Below are 18,076 nucleotides of genomic sequence, written 5' to 3' on the forward strand. Positions count from 1 at the left end.
AACCAAACATGTCTTTACCTTCTATGGGACAGCAATATACTCTGGATCAGACAGCAGCAGTCATGGTGTAACTCATGGAATGCCCTTTTCATATCCTGAAACCCTTTTGGCTTGTCAGTGCTCTCCCAGGAGTTTCACAAAGTTAAGTTACCTTAATTTCTTTGCTTCTTCAGGTCCATCTACACTCCAATCAAAGACGCACGGCCTGGCCACCGCTGCACTGGGTCAGTGGGCTCAGGCTAGGGCCGTAAAATTGCAGTGCAGGAGCAGGAGGGTTTCAGAGCCTAGGCTCCAGCCCAAGCCCGAACATCTGCCCTGCACTTTTATAGCCCGACAGCCTGAGCCCGCTGACCTGGGCTCTGGACCTCAGTTCTGTGGGGTTTTTAATCACAGAGTAGACGTACCCTTACCGGCGTTTGAAGATACTGTTGATTCTGAGATATTTTTTACCCTGAACAGAAGAGCACATTACACATGATTGTAACCTCTGTGAGGCTGGAACTGTCTTTTTGTTCTGTGTTCGTACAACGCCTGGAACAATGGGTCCTGGTCCGTGTGCGTGGGATTCCCAGGCAGTATGGTAATACAAATAATATATTTAACAATAACTATTACACACACTAAAAGACAGGGGTGGCCGAGATACAACCAAGTCCAGTATTTAATTTAAAAAAGCTTTCTATAAAATTGGACAAAAACATTTTCCTGGGTAGAGTAGCATTAATGACGTTTATGTTTATATATGATATTACATCAACAGATTCTCAACACTCTTACAAGCTGTGGGTGGAGCAGGGCATGGAGGAGGGTACAAAGCCCATTTAAGTTCTGCAAGAAGGTTGTGGAAGGAGGGAACAGATGAGTGCAGGGTACCATCTTCAACCTGCTATACAAATCTATATAGATATACTGGGGTGATCCAGGCTGGCTCCAAATAGGCTGGTGGGGAAAATGGATTGGGGAAGGTGAGCAAAGGGCCACAGATTTTAATGCCTACTAACTACAGAAAAGCCTGTTGTATTTCTGTGTGTAACGATGGGATGGCGAGAGGATTCTATTCCCCCATTTCCAGTTAATTCTGAGTGGGCAGTGTGGAGGATAGAAATGCAGCCACCTCCAGGCTGTAGAGTGACAACCATTGGATAGCAGCGTGCAGCAGAGTAGATGCATGAATTACATGTTTCCATATTTTATTTAGTTCAGTGTTTAGGACTGCTGTCCATAGCACTTCCCTTTCACTCCTTTGAGGTTTGCAAGCTTTGTAAATCACACTGCAATCCCTATGAAAGCAATGCTCTGCTCATTTATGGACTTTAATAAAAGTGTCCCTTTGACTTTAGCACACATGCTTAAATGTGTGAATTTCATCTGTAATAGTCTGCCATTTTACTGCAGAGAGCCAGAAGCAAATCACTAAAGACAGATACTTGTCTTTCTTCCAAGGAATCAATATCTTAAAGCCAAGAACCACCAGCTATAGGGATTATATATAAAATCAGTTTAAAACTGCTAAATTACCTTTTTGATTTCTTGGTGGTGAACAGTGTTCACCATTGCCATTTTATTTAGCTTGTTTTAACCTTTTTTATTACTACTTTATGAGCTATTTTCTAACTTCTTTGGCTTGCAAATTTACGCTGTACATTAAGCTGCTTCTATGATGCCTAGGTCCCCACTGTCATTTTCACGCACCTGATGTTGTCACTTAATTTGTACAATTGCCCATATATACATGTCACTTGTGTGTATGTCACTTCAGATTAATATTCCTGTGAGTAAATCTTGGTTACATGTATCTAGATCTCATCTTAGGTCAGTTTGTTTTAAGTAACATTGTAAGCAACATCTCTGTTGAAAGTCCAAGCACCCAACAAACTTGGTTCTGGCACCCTGCCACTATGCTGTAGGAGTCACATTGGAAATCATGAAAAAAATCAGGTGCAAGGCAGAGCAGAGTCATTGCTGTAGTGCGGGAAGACTCGAGATTTATGGCTCATGACATTATCCTAAAAATCCATCTATAATGGTGAGGAAATGTCATGTTTGCATCACAAGCAGGAAAATTAGCCCTGAAAATTATGCTATGAGAAAAATAAGTATGACAAGTTTATTCATCATTAGTATGTGAAAACAGATTGTCTGAAGGACAGAGAAAGAAAACAGAGTGAAGGATAAGATTGGGGAGGACACATGGAATTACAATACTAGAGTGGGAAATGCACTTTTAATCTTTCCCTAGGTCCAAATCTTTGAACCAGATTATGGTATAAATTGGTTTAGCTCAATTGGCTTCCACAGATAGTCTACTGGGCTGTGTCAATTACATAACACTGGGCCATTAGTAGTCAAAAATAACTTTAGAAATGTGGCTGAAGAAAAATGGGCATACTGGAAGTGATCATGGAAAGACATACCCATGTCCATGGGTCTAGATTAGACAGTATGGATGGAAAGAATGTAAATGTTAATTTCTTTCAAATTATACCCAGAATTGAATAGATAGTCAAGCATTTCGGCCATTTCTAAATAAAATTCTGATTGTCGTTTATGTGACCTTTCTTTTTTGTTTTGTTTTGCCAACTTTTGTGCCAGGAACATTTTGTTCGGGTGAATGTTCAGGGAAAGTCAGTTTCAGGACTGGAACCAACAGTCATTTCAACGTGAGATGAAGTTAATGTTGTGATTAAATAAAAGTTGGTTTAAGTGAGGGCAGAAGTAGCTTATAATGTTTAGGTTATCCAAACAAGCAACAGAAACAATGCCATGTGACTTAAGTAAACAATCACACAGCTTGAATATTGAAGACCCCAGAAGAATATTCTCAGAGCAATTTCTGAGCAATTCATAGGCTGAAATTTGTTTTGTTTGAACATGCACACATTCATACAAGTATCTTTTTCATCACTCCTGATTAGTTGCATCTTCTTTAACCGTATTATATACCTTTGATTCAAATATACCACTTATTTTGTTGTTTTTCCTGCCAGTGCATTACTGGAATATTTTAAATAGAAATTGCAATCTTTTTGCAGAGAATTTGCAAATAGAGAAAAAAGGGTTATTCTTTCAGAACAAATTTCCAGTGTGATTAAATCAATCAGATCTAGTTGTGGCTGGTTAATAAACACAGTATTTTGTATACTCTCCCTTTCCCCAACATGTTCTATAGTGTTGCTAGTCCAATGTCACGGCAACCTAGTGATAGATGATGTGGAAAAGCTGAAGTACTCAATGCTTTTTTTGCCTCGGTCTTCACAGACAAGGTCAGCTCCCACACTGCTGTCCTGGGCAACACAGAATGGGGAGGACTGTTTAGAAAAGCTGGACATGCACAAGCCCATGGGTCCAGATCTAATGCAGCCAAAGGGTGCTGAGGGAATTGGCTGATGTGATTGCAGAGCCATTGGCCATTATCTCTGAAAACTTGTGGTGATCAGGGGATGTCTCGGACAATTGGAAAAAGGCAAATATAGTGCCCATCTTTTTAAAAGGGATGAAGGAGAACCCGGGGAGCTACAGACTGGTCAGCCTCACCTCAGTCCCTGGAAAAATCCATGGAGCAGGTCCTCAAGGAAACCATTTTGAAGCACTTGGAGGAGAGGAAGGTAATCAGGAATAGTCAACATGGATTCACCAAGGGCAAGTCACGCCTGACCAACCTGATTGCCTTCTATGATGAGATAACTGGCTCTGTGGATATGGGGAAAGTGGTGGATGTGATAAATCTTGACTTTAGCAAAGCTTTTTATATGGCCTCCCACAGTATTCTTGCCAGCAAGTTAAAAAAGTATAGATTGGATGAATGGACTCTAAAGTGGATAGAAATCTGGTTAGATTGTTGGGCTCATTGGGTAGTGATCAATGGCTCATTGTCTAGTTGGCAGCTGGTATCAAGCGGAGTGTCCCAGGGGTCAGTCCTGGGGCTGGTTTTGTTCAACATCTTTATTAATGATCTGGATGATGGGATGGACTGCACCCTCAGCAAGCTCGCCAATGACAGTAAGCTGGGGGGAGAGGTAGATATGCTGGAGGGTAGGGATAGGGTCCAGAGTGACCTAGAGTAATTGGAGGATTGTGCCAAAAGAATCTGATGAGGTTCAACAAGAAGAAATGCAGAGTCCTGCACTTAGGACAGAAGAATCCCATGTACTGCTACAGGCTGGGGACCGACTAGCTAAGCAGCAGTTCTGCAGAAAAGGACCTGGGGATTACAGTGGATGAGAAGCTGAATATGAGTCAGCAGTGTGCCCTAGTTGCCAAGAAGGCAAACGGCATATTGGGTTGTATTAGTAGGAGCATTGCCAGCCAACAGAGGGAAGTGATTATTCGGCAGTGGTGAGGCCACATCTCAAGTACTGCGTCCAATTTTGGGGCCCCCACTACAGAAAAGATGTGGACAAATTGGAGAGAGTCCAGCAGAGGCTGGGGCACATGACTTATGAAGGGCCATAATCCATTTAATGTGTTCTGCTAAGAACTTTTCATATAGGCCTAGAGTCCACAGCTTGGTCTGGGGCTAGCTAACAAAGAACAATACATGGCTAATAGAAAGCTGGGGTAGAGAGACAACCTTGTGTGTTTCAAGTCGATGAGTGGAGTCAGCAGAACTCCAGATGCTGGGCCGTAATTGGGTGTCCTTAATGCAAGTTACAGACACACGAACCGCTGAGAAGGACCTCAAAGTTAACTCCCTGGTGCAGAAAGCAGATAGTGATACAATACCCCTCAGATGCCAGACAGAGTTCAGGGAGAGGCCTAAGATGATTGACATGAGTTATGACACCCTCCCCTCACAGATGTATGCCAATCCCAGTTCACAGAAATGCAAGGGTAAAACTATAAACAATTGTTCTTGTTAAATACTAATCATTGCTTTTTTGCTTTAAATCTCCAGGAATGTACCTGTTGGTCAATCGGGAGAGCTGCTACCTCATTCCCCTGGACCCCAAAATTAGGATTTAACCTATATACTTTAATAGGAATAGTTTGAGGGTACTTACCTGTGTATTAGCAATATGTTAATCTGAGCTATGGGCAGAGCCATTGTGTAATCTTTTAAGCCATTAGCTTATTGTGCTTATCTTGTCTTGCTGCTAGAACCTATTCAGGGGCTTGGGATCTCCCACCCTGTCACTTCTCTCTGCCCAATGAGCACCCTATATAATCTATTGTAATCAATTGACTGCAGTGTCTCTGAGCCTAATAAGCAAAGCGACACTCCACCAGTGCTGTGTGTAATAAACCCTTGTGCTTGACACTACATGGTGTCCATTTCTGTTCCTTCAATTTATGAGGAGAGGCTGAGGGAACTGGGCTTGTTTAGTCTACAGAAGAGACGGATGAGGGCGGGATTTGCTAGCAACCTTCAGCTACCTGAAGGGGGGTTCCAAAGAGGATGGAGCTCGGCTGTTCTCAGTGGTGGTAGATGACAGAACAAGGAACAATGGTCTCAAGTTGCAGAGGGGGACGTCTAGGTTGGATATTAGGAAACACTATTTCACTAGGGTTCCCTAGGGAGGTGGTGGAATCTCCTTCCTTAGAGGTTTTTAAGGCCCGGCTTGACAAAGCCCTGGCTGGGATGATTTAGTTGGGGTTGGTCCTGCTTTGAGCAGGGGGTGGGACTAGATGACCTCCTGAGGTCTCTTCCAACCCTGATATTCTATGATTCTATGATCAGATACACAAGACAGAGAGGGGAAGCAGCTTTCTGAACATCCCACAGCAGATCAGTTGTAGATCCAGGATTAAAACAGAGGTCTCCCCATGCCCAGTACCCTATCCACTAGACCAGTGGTTCTCAAACTATGAGACAGGCCTCCCAAAGGAGGCACAGGAATGTGTCAAAGGAGGTGCAACTTTAATTTTTCCCCCTGAAAAAGGGATTGTGGGGGTAGAGCCTGGGCAGAAGGACTCTGGCTGTGAGCCCTTGGTGGCTGCGGCTTCTGCAGAAGGACCATGCAAAACTGGGAGGCGGGGATAAAGAGGACAGCTGGATCCCAGCCAGCGTGGGGCTGACAGCCTGCTGCCTGGGATCTCCCCACACAATCCCTCACCTGGAGGTGCTGGAGCTCTGGCTGTCAGCCCCGGGATGGCAGCAGCAGCAGCGCAGAAGTAAGGGTGGCAATAGCGCTCCAAGTCTGCTGTGAAAAGTGATGACAAATAGCATTTTTCACATTGCCACCCTTACTTCTGCGCTGCTGCTGGCATGGAGTGGTCTTCAGAGCTGGGCGCAGCATATGCATTTTTTGGGGGACATATGTAAACAACTACAGACACAAAGAAGGGGAGCACTAGACTGTGCTGCCTCTCCATGCAGATCCTGTTGCCTTGATATTGCAAATGGGTCCACCCACATGCATGTCATTGCAAGACAGGGCAGTATAATGGCCCACATAGAATCATAGAATCATAGAATCTCAGGGTTGGAAGGGACCTCAGGAGGTCATCTAGTCCAACCCCCTGCTCAAAGCAGGACCAAACCCAACTAAATCATCCCAGCCAGGGCTTTGTCAAGCCTGACCTTAAAAACCTCTAAGGAAGGAGATTCCACTACCTCCCTAGGTAACCCATTCCAGTTCTTCACCACCCTACTAGTGAAAAAGTTTTTCCTAATATCCAACCTAAACCTCCCCCTCTGCAACTTGAGACCATTACTCCTTGTTCTATCATCTTCTACCACTGAGAACAGTCTAGATCCATCCTCTTTGGAACCCCCTTTCAGGTAGTTGAAAGCAGCTATCAAATCCCCCCTCATTCTTCTCTTCTGCAGACTAAACAATCCCAGTTCCCTCAGCCTCTCCTCATAAGTCATGTGCTCCAGCCCCCTAATCATTTTTGTTGCCTTCCGCTGGACTCTCTCCAATTTATCCACATCCTTCTTGTAGTGTGGGGCCCAAAACTGGACACAGTACTCCAAATGAGGCCTCACCAGTGCTGAGTAGAAGGGGATGATCACATCCCTCGATCTGCTGGAAATGCCCCTACTTATACAACCCAAAATGCCATTAGCCTTCTTGGCAACAAGGGCACACTGTTGACTCATATTCAGCTTTTCGTCCACCGTAACCCCTAGGTCCTTTTCTGCAGAACTGCTACCCAGCCATTCGGTCCCTAGTCTGTAGCAGTGCATGGGATTCTTCCGTCCTAAGTGCAGGACTCTGCACTTGTCCTTGTTGAACCTCATCATATTTCTTTTGGCCCAATCCTCTAATTTGTCTAGGTCCCTCTGTATCCTAGCCCTACCCTCCAGTGTATCAACAACTCCTCCCAGTTTAGTGTCATCTGCAAACTTGCTAAGGGTGCAGTCCACACCATCCTCCAGATCGTTAATGAAGATATTGAACAAAACCGGCCCCAGCACCGACCCTTGGGGCACTCCACTTGATACCGGCTGCCATCTAGACATGGAACCATTGATCACTACCCGTTGAGCCCGACCATCTAGCCAGTTTTCTATCCACCTTACCGTCCATTCATCCAGCCCAGACTTCTTTAACTTGCTGGCAAGAATACTGTGGGAGACTGTATCAAAAGCTTTGCTAAAATCCAGAAATAGTACATCCACTGCTTTCCCCTCATCCACAGAGCCGGTTAACATACAAACTAATAGCCAAAACCAAACCCTACCAAAGGTTTTTTTAAGGAATACACCTGTGATCTATAAACACAGAGGAAGCAGCCTCCCACACTCTCCATGCCAACTGCTGGCCTGTTTCCATGTGAACTCTCTTCCCATTCCCCTTGTATCAGCCTCCCACCAGAAAATGACCCACAAGTTGATCTTATAAGCAGTCCTAGTTACTCTCATCTACAGTGGATACTGTACAGCAGAGGATGTCAAGAGAGCCTTTCAATAAAACTCTTCACATGTGTCAGCACAAGATTCACACACAAGAAGTTGTCCAACATTTTAAACAGCACTCAGAATAATGGACCTGATCTGAAGCCCACTGAAACCAATAGTAAGTCTCTCTTTCAATTCAGGGCTTCAGATCAGACACCATGTGCCAGTAAAGCTGGTGTACTCATCCACCCAGAATGTGTTAGCATAAGACATGCAAATCCAGAGCTATGCAACACAGATCTCCATGCTGGGCGGCTGCCATTCAGAAGTTTCCAGCAATTTCTTTTTCTATGAATAACCATAATTGCTTTTTAGAATATAGAGGCCCCAGATGACATCTTCTTAACCATTCCATTAAAAAAAGGGTGGAGGGCTTTTGTATAAACAAACAAAAGCCTTCCAAAAGGTTATGACAGGAAGCTCTGTTAATTATAGTTATTTCAAAGACAGAAGATTGGCTAAAATCCCTTAAAAGGCTTTTAATGGCCATCTCATTTTAATGCCTGACATTTGCATACAATCTAAATGGCAAAAGGTCTAATTTTTCATTGCTCAAATGATGCCTTAAGAGGCAGTCTTCCCCTGCCTCAAAATATAGACAAGTTATTTTAAACCTCAAGTTACACAATGTTTTGAATGGTACATTAACAAATCACATTGCACCAGAATACATGAAGTGTCTGTTTGCCCATTTCTGATCAAAGAATCTACCTTATATATTATCAATAGATAAAACGATAATCTCTCACATGCATACATAGCTATAAACATATTTCTATGTCTAAATAGACATACTCCACTGTAACAGGGTTGCCATTTACTGAGTGCCCTCTCCTGGCCAGGAATGCTTCGGCAGTGTCCTGCTAACAAATGTCCTCCCCTCTTCAGGGATCTCCCCTTTAACACACACCAAATAAGTAGTCCCACAGTGTCTTCTCATCAGGCTTAAATCTCCAGGCCCTTGTGGCTAGACTTTCGTTCCTTTTTCAGTTTCCCAAAACAGCAAACCAAAACTGAAGAGCAACTTTCAATTACCCTGCTCATCTTGAATTCTGTCCTCTAAGGTGTTTCTTCCACAGCACACTGCCAGGCCTCCTGCCTCTTGCCGTTTCAGTAACGCTCACAACCCTGCCTTGCATTACAACCTCTCTCTCTCTCTCTCTCTCTCTCTCTCTGCAGCTTCTTCCTCATTGCTGCTTCCTGCTGTTCTTACAGTTGATTGAACCACCTGATCCAATCCAGGTCTGCGTCCTCCAGCCCTTAAAGGCAAGCTATCCTGTTACAGCTGTATATGGGAAGGAAGTATCTGTGATAATTTGCAGAGTCACAAGATCATTTGCAGAATCGTGATAATTATCACTTACCCTCTCCCACTTGACATGCTAGTTTTGACTGCTGGCCTCTTCTGGATAGCCGCCCATTGTATGAACTGAGGATAGATAGATATTCATTTCAATAGACATCCAGTAGCACATAATAGCAAATTTGTCTTGTTTAACAATCTCTTAAATTGCTAAGATTTGTGTCTTAATGACTTGATTCTGCACCACTGAAGTTAATGGACGAAGTTAATCAGATCCAATTCCCACTATTATCTAAGTCAATGACAAAACTCCCATTGGCTGCAAAGTGAGCAGAACTGGGCCATTCCTTAATCCTCGGGCAATTGCGTATATCTGCAATTTTATTTCATCTCAGGAAAACCACTGGATTGTGACTTTCCTAGTTAAAAATAAGGGTGAAAAGGTACCAGCATAATCGATTAGCAGGAAGCTGTTTGGTTGTCAGGCACATCAATTGTAACGTGCTGTCGGAAGAGCAAGTAGTACCGGTAGCTCTAAAAGGATCAAAAATGTTGGCATTCATTCTCAGTTTTACTCAAATATCAAGCAATGAGAAGGTGAATTTTTGGCAATCTGAAAGTGCTTTTAAGAGGGAGAAAAAATACATCATGCTTAGTCAATAATTCTAAAAATGAGTTTTAAAAGTGTCTTTTTTGGAAAGAGAAATAATTGACATTGGCAAATGGAAATGAGATATCGTGGAAGATTAAATTGTGGAATCTATGACTGATCTCTTCTGTCTCATTTGTAAGGCAGAACTGACAGAGAAATACTGCAAGTGCTTTTCTTTTGTGAAGGAATGGAAATTTTCTGCATTGACAGTGAGCAAGAGTATTAGTTTGCATTTATCAATTTGAAGGCAACTCTTTTTTTAAGTAACAAAAAAACATTTAAATGTGACAGGAAAGGAAAGGTTACTGCACAAACAATCTCCCATTGCGACAGTAAAAGGATCATTTGTGTTTCAATTATTCCTTTTGGGTAGAGATACATGACTCTTTGGAGGGGGAAGGATAACTCAGTGGTTTGAGCATTGGCCTGCTAAACCCAGGGTTCTGAGTTCAATCCTTGAGAGAGGGAACTGGGGTAAAAATACATCTGGAGATTGGTCCTGCTTTGAGTAAGGGGTTGGACTAGATGACCTCCCGAGGTCCCTTCCAACCCAATATTCTATGAGTGCTACAATGCCTTTTTCTTCTCCAATGTGACCAGAAACTAAGAGACAACTCAGACCTTGCTAACTGTATTCTGAAACATTGTATTACCCACCAAAGACTACATCAGGTCAAAGATGCTGGAGAGAATCAAGAAAGGGTAAAATGGTTTCCATAGATAAATAATAAATATGGTACTGTCTTTTTATAAGGCTCTTTGTTCCATAAGTACAAGGTGTATCAGCCCCTAAATTAATTTGATTTGATTAATGTAAGCATCTGGAAATTCCTCTTCTACATGCGAAACAGCCAGGAGACACTTGCAAGACTTGGATGCTGGAAATAAGAGAGGGTTACTTACCCTGTACAGTAACTGAGGTTCTTCAAGATGGTTGTCCCTGTGGGTGCTCCACTTTAGGTTTCTTGGCACCCTGTGCTTCGAATCGGAGATTTGTAGTAGCAATGCCTGGTTGGCCAACTCTCCCCCAGCTCCTCCTCTACCCCAGAAGACCAAATGAAAACTCTGAAGTAGAGGGGAAGAAGGAGGGTAGTGGAGCACCCACAGAGACACACATCTCAGTTACTGTACAGGGTAAGTAACCCTCTCTTCTTCTTCAAGGTGTGTCCCTGTGGGTGCTCCACTTTAGCTGACTATGGAGCAGTGCCGCTTAGTGGACTGGAGGGGCTTCAGAGTTGGACTGGTAGCAGTGGGTAGCACCCAATAGCCCAAACTGAGCATCTGCTGCTGATTGCTGTTTGAGAGCATAGCGTAGTAAAGGTATGGGCTGATGCCTAAGTAGCTGCTTTGCAAATGATAGGGATGATATTGAGAAAAGCCATGGATGTAGATAATGCTCTGGTGGAATGTGTGTGAACACCTGGTGGAGCTGGCACCTGGCTGTTTTCGTAACACATGTGAATACAGTCAGATATCCATTTGGACAGTCTCTGTTTCGAGATAGTTTGACACTTGGAGTGTTCAGTTGTAGAAACAAATAATCAGGATGATTTTCTATATGTTTTTGTTCTTTCTAGGTAGAAAGCTAGCACCCTGTGGACATCTAGCATGTGAAGGGAGACCTCCCTGCTGTTGGTATGTGGCTTTGGAAAAAATACAGGTAGGTAAATGGGTTCACTGAGGTGGAAAGGTGAGACAACCTTGGGTATAAACTTAGGGTGTGTCTGTAGGACTACCTTGTCCTTAAAGACGGTGATATCAGGTGGGTGTGCCATCAGGGCACCTTTCTCACTGAAGTAATGGCAACAAGAAAGGCGACCTTCATCAACAAATGTAATAAAGAGCATGTTGAGAGTGGTTTGAATGGTTTGCACATGAGGCTATGGAGAACAAAGTTGAGATCCCACATGAGGGTAGGCTCCCGTAATGTGGGACAGGTGTTCTGGATGCATTTTGTCAGCAGGTGGGCGAAGAGGGTGACTCCGTCCACCTTAACGTGGAAGGAGGTGATGGCAGATAGATGCACCCTGAGAGCTGCTGGAGAGCCCCAGTTTCGTCAGTGAGAGCATGTAGTCGAGTACTCTAGGTAATGGGGCCAGTTGGGGGATGATCTGTTCGTCCTGGCACCATACACAAGAGCGTTTCCACTTGTGTGCGTATGTCTTTCGAGTACTCCGTCTGCGGCTGTGTAGTGGGGCAGTTACCCCACTCCTAGGGGAAAAGGTTCAAGGCTGATTGGGGAGGCAGCCCCAGCTGTGGCCACACCAATCAGTCCACAGCTGGCCCTGATATAAGGGCTAAGGGAGGAGTTGGGAGAGTCTCACTCCAGCCTTGGAGCACAAGGTACCTGAAGCAGAGCAGGGCTGGGGAAGGGCGGGCAGAGCTGAGGAGCTCTGGCCTGGTGAGTCCCCAGGCTGAGGCCTTGCTGAAGGCCAAAGGAGGTACTGGGGCTGCAGGGAGACAGCTGGGCCAAGAAAGGCAGCAGTGATGAGTGATGAGTGGCCATTACAGACTGCAGTCTGCCCCAGAGAAAGGGGGATAGATGACGACTGGCTGTAGCCACTGAGGCAAGGTGGGCTTAGCGGGTTGGGGGAAGGGGAGACCCAGAGTGTGGGGATGCTGCGGTGGGCAGAACCCCAAGAGAAAGGGACACGGGGCCTGAGGCAGGAGAGACACCGGCCAGCAGGAGGCACTCAGAGTGCTGGAATTGAGCTAATTCCCGGACAACCAGCAGGAGGCGCAGCACCCATGAGTGCTCGATCTGCTATAGGCTGTTTAATAGTATGACCTTAACTTCCTGCAGTGCAAACAGTCCTGTTCAGTTCCCAGTAACCAGACCCTCAGATGGAGCACTACAATGCTGGGATGGCGAACACGCCCCGCATCCTGTGTGAACAGGTGAGGTACCAAGGGAAGGGTTCGAGCTGGTTCCACTGCCATCTGCCTGAGGTACGGGAACCGCGTCTGTCTGGGCCATGTGGGTGTGATGAGTATGACCCTGAATCTGTCCTGTTTGATCTTGTTGAGGACACGGCCCAGTAGTGGGATGGGAGGAAATGCATACATTAGTAGAGCTTCCCATCTCACAAGGAGGGCATCGCCGAGGGAGCAGTGCCCTCGGCCAGCTCTGGAGTAATATTGTAGGCACTAGGTATTTTGGGCCATAGCGAATACATCTACCACGGGGAACCCACATAGTTTGAATATGTTTGTGAGGGCCCTGCTATCTATCTCCCACTCATGTGTTTGCGAGAAATCCCTGCTTAGTTGATCTGCAGTAGCATTCTGGCAGCCTGGTAAATAGGTTGCTGAAATGTCTATGTTGTTGTCGATACACCATGTCCAGAAGTGGATTGCCTCTACACATGGGTGGTAAGAGCGAGCTCCCCCTTGCCAGTTTATATAAAATATGCATGCTACGTTGTCTGTAAGGATCCTGATGGCTTTGTTCTGGATCGGGGAAGGAAGTGTTGGTATGCGTTTCATTTATGTGTAGTTGGGACTCCTCCAGGGACCAGCGGCCCTGGATAGTGTTGTAGTGCAAATGAGCTCCCCAACCAAGAAGAGAGGCATCCGTTGTTATTGTTATAGTGGGAGATTTTTGTTGGAATGGAACACCCCAGGAAACGTCGCGAGGTTGCGTCCACCATGTGAGGGTGTCCTTTACTCTGTGGGGCATCGTCAGACATCTGTGAAATTTGTAGCCAAGCCTGTAGGAGCCTCATGTGGAGTCTGGCATATTTTACGACAAAGGCCATCGTGGACATGTGCCCTATGAGCTGCAGGCATGTCCTGGTATGGGTCTCCACCCTCCCATTTTTTTTCTGAGTAAGAAAGTAATGGGAATAAAACCCTCTCCCCCGTGTTGAGCAGGTATGGGCTCTATGGCTCCGAGGTGCAGGAGTTTGGTCACTTCCTGTTGTAACAGGTAGTCGTGAGAGGTGTCCCTGAAGAGGGTCAGGGAAGGATGGTGGATAGGTGGTATGGAAATAAATGGGCTGGAGTAACCCTTCTGGATAATTTCGAGAACCCATCTGTCCATGGTGATGCTGGTCCAGACTGGATAATATGGTGACAGACGCTTCCCAAATGGTGTTAAAGTGGATTTCAGGTCCGGAATTAGAGAGTAAAGAGGTCTCGGGCCCTCAACCACACTTTCAAAACAATTGCCTGAAGGTGGAAGGTTGAGACATGGAAGGCTGGTCTTGATTCTGCCTCTGTCCTGTCTGCCTCTGTTTGCGGCATTGGGTGTAGTGTCTCTGGGGCTGGGAGTATGGTGCAGCCCAGAATTTTTGGTTGTAAAACCTGCCCTGCTTTCTCTGGTTTCCAGGGACATAGATGCCGAGAGTCTTTAAGGTGGTCTGGGAGTCCTTTAAAGTATGCAAGGACACGTCAATGGATTCTGCAAACAGTTTCTGACCCTCAAAGGGTAGGTCTTCAATCGTAGCCTGCCCCTCCCTCGGGAATCCCGATAGGTGGAGCCAGGATACCCGACACATGATCACAGAGGTTGCGATAGAGCACGCTGCTGTGTCTGTGGAATCAAGGGAGGCTTGGAGGGCTGTCCTAGTGATGAGAAAGCCTTCAGAAATGTTGGACTTAAATGCTTCTCTCTTGTCCTCTGGAAGGTGTTGAATAAAGGATGACACTGTAGAAAAGAGATTGTGTGTATGTTTTGCGAGCAGTGCAGAGTAATTTGCGATGCAGAATTGCAAGGTGGTGAAAGAATAGGCTTTATACCCAAAGAGGTCTAGCCTCTTCCAGTCCTTGTCGTAAAGCGTGGATCTAGACTGTTGCTGTTTGCTCCTCTGATTTACTGCCTCTACCACCAGTGAGTTAGGTGTGGGATGGGTGAATGAAAATTCAGCCCCCTTTGCTAATATTTTTTGTCCAACCTTTTGCAGGAAGGAGGGGCCATGGCTGGTGTCTGCAAGATGGTTTTTGCAGGCTCCATTATGGCAGCATTAATAGGCAGTGCTATTTTCATCAGTGGGGACACCTGGAGAACGTCAGTGAGCTTATGTTAGGTCTCAGGCAGCTCAGACAAGGAGATGTCGAGGGAGTCTGTTACCCTCTTAAAAAGATCCTGAAAGAACTTAGTCATCCCCCAAAGTGGGGGATGGTAGCAGGATTGTTTCATCTGGAGATGAAGATGAAATGTGTGTAGGTGGCAGTGTCTCCTTCAGGTGCATCCTCCTGCTCTTCAGTCTCCTCATCCTGAGCCTCGGAAGGTGCTGGCTCCGTTGGTGAGGGAGAGTGGGGTGTTCTGGAGCCCGGTGGGTTAGGTGGTCTAATGTTCTGGGCTCTATAAATGGCCCAGTATGGGTCCCAGTATGGCCAGTTGGGTGGAAGGGCCATAGGAGGTGACAGCCAGGATTGGGCGTGCAAGGCTCGCGTGTCTACCAGTGGCTGGTTATGGGAGGGTCCAGCTTTAGGAGAGGAGTGGTGAGGGGTGTACAGCCCTGGGTCATCCTCCTCCTCATCATCATCACTGGAGAGAGGTGGCGCTGAAGCCCCTGGACTGATGATCTGGCTTGGTCCAGGCCTCGCTGCGGTACCGTCGGTACCGAATAGTAGAAAATAACACCAAGCAGCACTACAGACCATTAGCTTTGCAAACCAAGTCACACCATGGTACGTTTGATGTGATATACCTACAGTTAAGCTATCCCTTAAATGAAGCCTGGTGGTGGTAATAGAGCAATAAGAGAATAAAGTGGTGGCTGTTTTATTGCTTTGAAAATGTGCATTGGGGGAAGTGAGACTTGATTCTGATCATTTAATATCAGGATAATTTGTTCACTAGAATTCTCAGGTGGAGGCCCCCTCACTCCTATACAGAGAGGAATCCAGTCCTGTTTCTTGGTAATTACTCTAGTTGTTTGAAGCACAGATTCAATGAAAGCTTTGCCCTTCAGTCCCAAACTCTTGCAAGGAATTACACAATCAGTTTCCCCTCTCTTTAAATTGTTCCTGTAACACAGCAGTTATTAAAACCAGAGATTAACCTGAGTTGTTGGAAAAAAGCTTCAGGATCCGCAGCTGTTTCATGCTAGCCTCCCAACATAAGGAGAAAGTATTTCTTTTGCAATCTGTTTTCCTACTATCAGTTCCCCTCCTCTGTGGTAACAAATTCAAGCAGAGTTAAATGACATTTTCCATATGATAATTTCCAAGCAAAGGGAAAGTTTTAATAGTTATGAGAGAATTTTTCATCTCTGGGACTCAGAATGTGTAGTATCTGATATGAAGGAACAGCGCAGATTTGCATCTACGCTGCCAGGCTGTCTTCAAAGAATAGACACAAATGGTATCCCTATAAATGAACAAATTCACAAAAAGTCATGTTTAAAATAGCAGCTTCAGTGCCCTCATTAACTTAGCACTATCAACATCCAAACTTTGATCTCTGGACACTTCTCTCTGTCTTCCATTCTTCCTGCGTTTTACATTGATAATATTTTAGGGCAAGTAAGTATGACCAAACACTTTTATGGTGGGAACCTCTGAAGCATTCGATGTGTAGCATCAGGCTCAGGTTTCTCGGTGGTCAGGTGTGGTGGCTGCAGCGGTGCTCAAGAACCAAAGCTGAGGTACCCAGGGTTGAAGCTGGACATAGGGTTGGCACCAGGCCAAAGGTAGCACTGAAACCAGGCTCCAGGCACAGGCTATGGCTCAGAACCAGGCTCAGAGCCCATAGCCAAGCCAAATCAGGATCATAGTCAGAGTCTGGGTGTAAGGCTGAAGCCGGGTTGGAGTCAGCCCAAGGGTATGGGGGGGTCAAGAGGCAGGTGCAGGGCTGAAGCAGGTCAGGAACATGGATGGAGTGAAGTCAGAATAAGGGAACGGTCAAGGTTCCCTGGGACAAGGTTCTGGCAAGACTGGGGCAGGAACAAAGGGGCATGACTGAGGGCCTGCTGGAAGACTAGTGAGTCTGCAAAACTCCAAGGCAGCAGAAGGGCTCCTAGTCCACTAGGTGCTGCTGCACAGACTAACTCATGGCTGTAGTGATGAGTGAAATACCTGTGCCCGGGAGATCATCTGACGCGGACCCTACCCAAGGATTGGTCGCTGCAGCATGCCTGAGAGATGAATCACTGTAGGGCTATGCCGAAGGGCCATCGTTGTAACTGAGTGAGCAGTCCTGGTCCAACGGTGGGTTTGCCTCATATGTAGACATTAGAGAGTCACAGTTTTAAACATTCACAATTAACAGCAGACCCTGTTGGCCTGATTCTGCATCTGATGACCCCCTCCGCCTTCCCACAACTCTTAGTGGCAGAAGAGGAAGAGATGCTCTGTGGGATAGCTGCCCAGAGTGCACCGCTCCGAATACAGCTGCAAGTGCCGCAAGTGTGAACACGCTACTGCGCAGGCAGCTGACAGTGTGAACAGTATGAACACACAACAGCGGTTTCCCTTCAGCGCTCTCTGATCAGTGCTGTAGCTGCCGGCACTGTAGCTCTGCCAGTGTAGACATACCTTTCGTCACGTGAATGCAAAGTTGATTTGTATGAACAATTGGGATTTTTAACAGTCCCACAATTCCGTCTGACTCTGCTGAAATAGAAGTCCCAGCCTCCATTAACTTCAATGGCAACCGAAGATAATGCTTAACACTTTTAACAATCCCACCCAGACAATTTATGTAATTGGCTCTGATGGGTAATAATGTTAACAAAGTTAATGCAAATTAAAAAATATGATTGGATCTTCTTTACATTCCTAAGCATGTTTCATTAGTAAGGACAACCCAATTTTATTTAACTGAGTATGTGAATGGGTATCGATCTGAGAATGGTATGTGTTTGGATGGAATTTACTTAAGTTAATAAACCAGTCTACAGATTAGTAACCAATGACATTAGGCATAATTAACAAAGCGGTGATGTAGAGAAATAAGAACATATGTTAAATTAATGTCTATTCACCTTTTAATCTTGAATACACTGGTGGTAGATTATGTTATATATACACACACTAATCACTGATCAGTAAGGGGCTGCTCAGGCAGGTGAAAGGATGATCTGGGGAGGCATCTTCCTCTAATGTTTTTTATTTTATTTTATATTTTCTTTATTTCATGCACCTACAGGACTGGGGCCAGAGTGTGAACATTTATGCACATGCTAAACTCTGCACACGTGAGAAGGCCATTTTGATTTCAATAGCACTACAGACCTGCCTAGAATTATGCAAGTACTTAAGTATTTTTCTCACTCACCCCACCCCCAAGATTTATACATGTAATTAACTTTCCACACATGAGTTTGTGTTT

This window comes from Mauremys mutica, chromosome 6 (genome assembly GCF_020497125.1).
Source record: "Mauremys mutica isolate MM-2020 ecotype Southern chromosome 6, ASM2049712v1, whole genome shotgun sequence".
Classification (NCBI taxonomy): Eukaryota; Metazoa; Chordata; order Testudines; family Geoemydidae; genus Mauremys; species Mauremys mutica.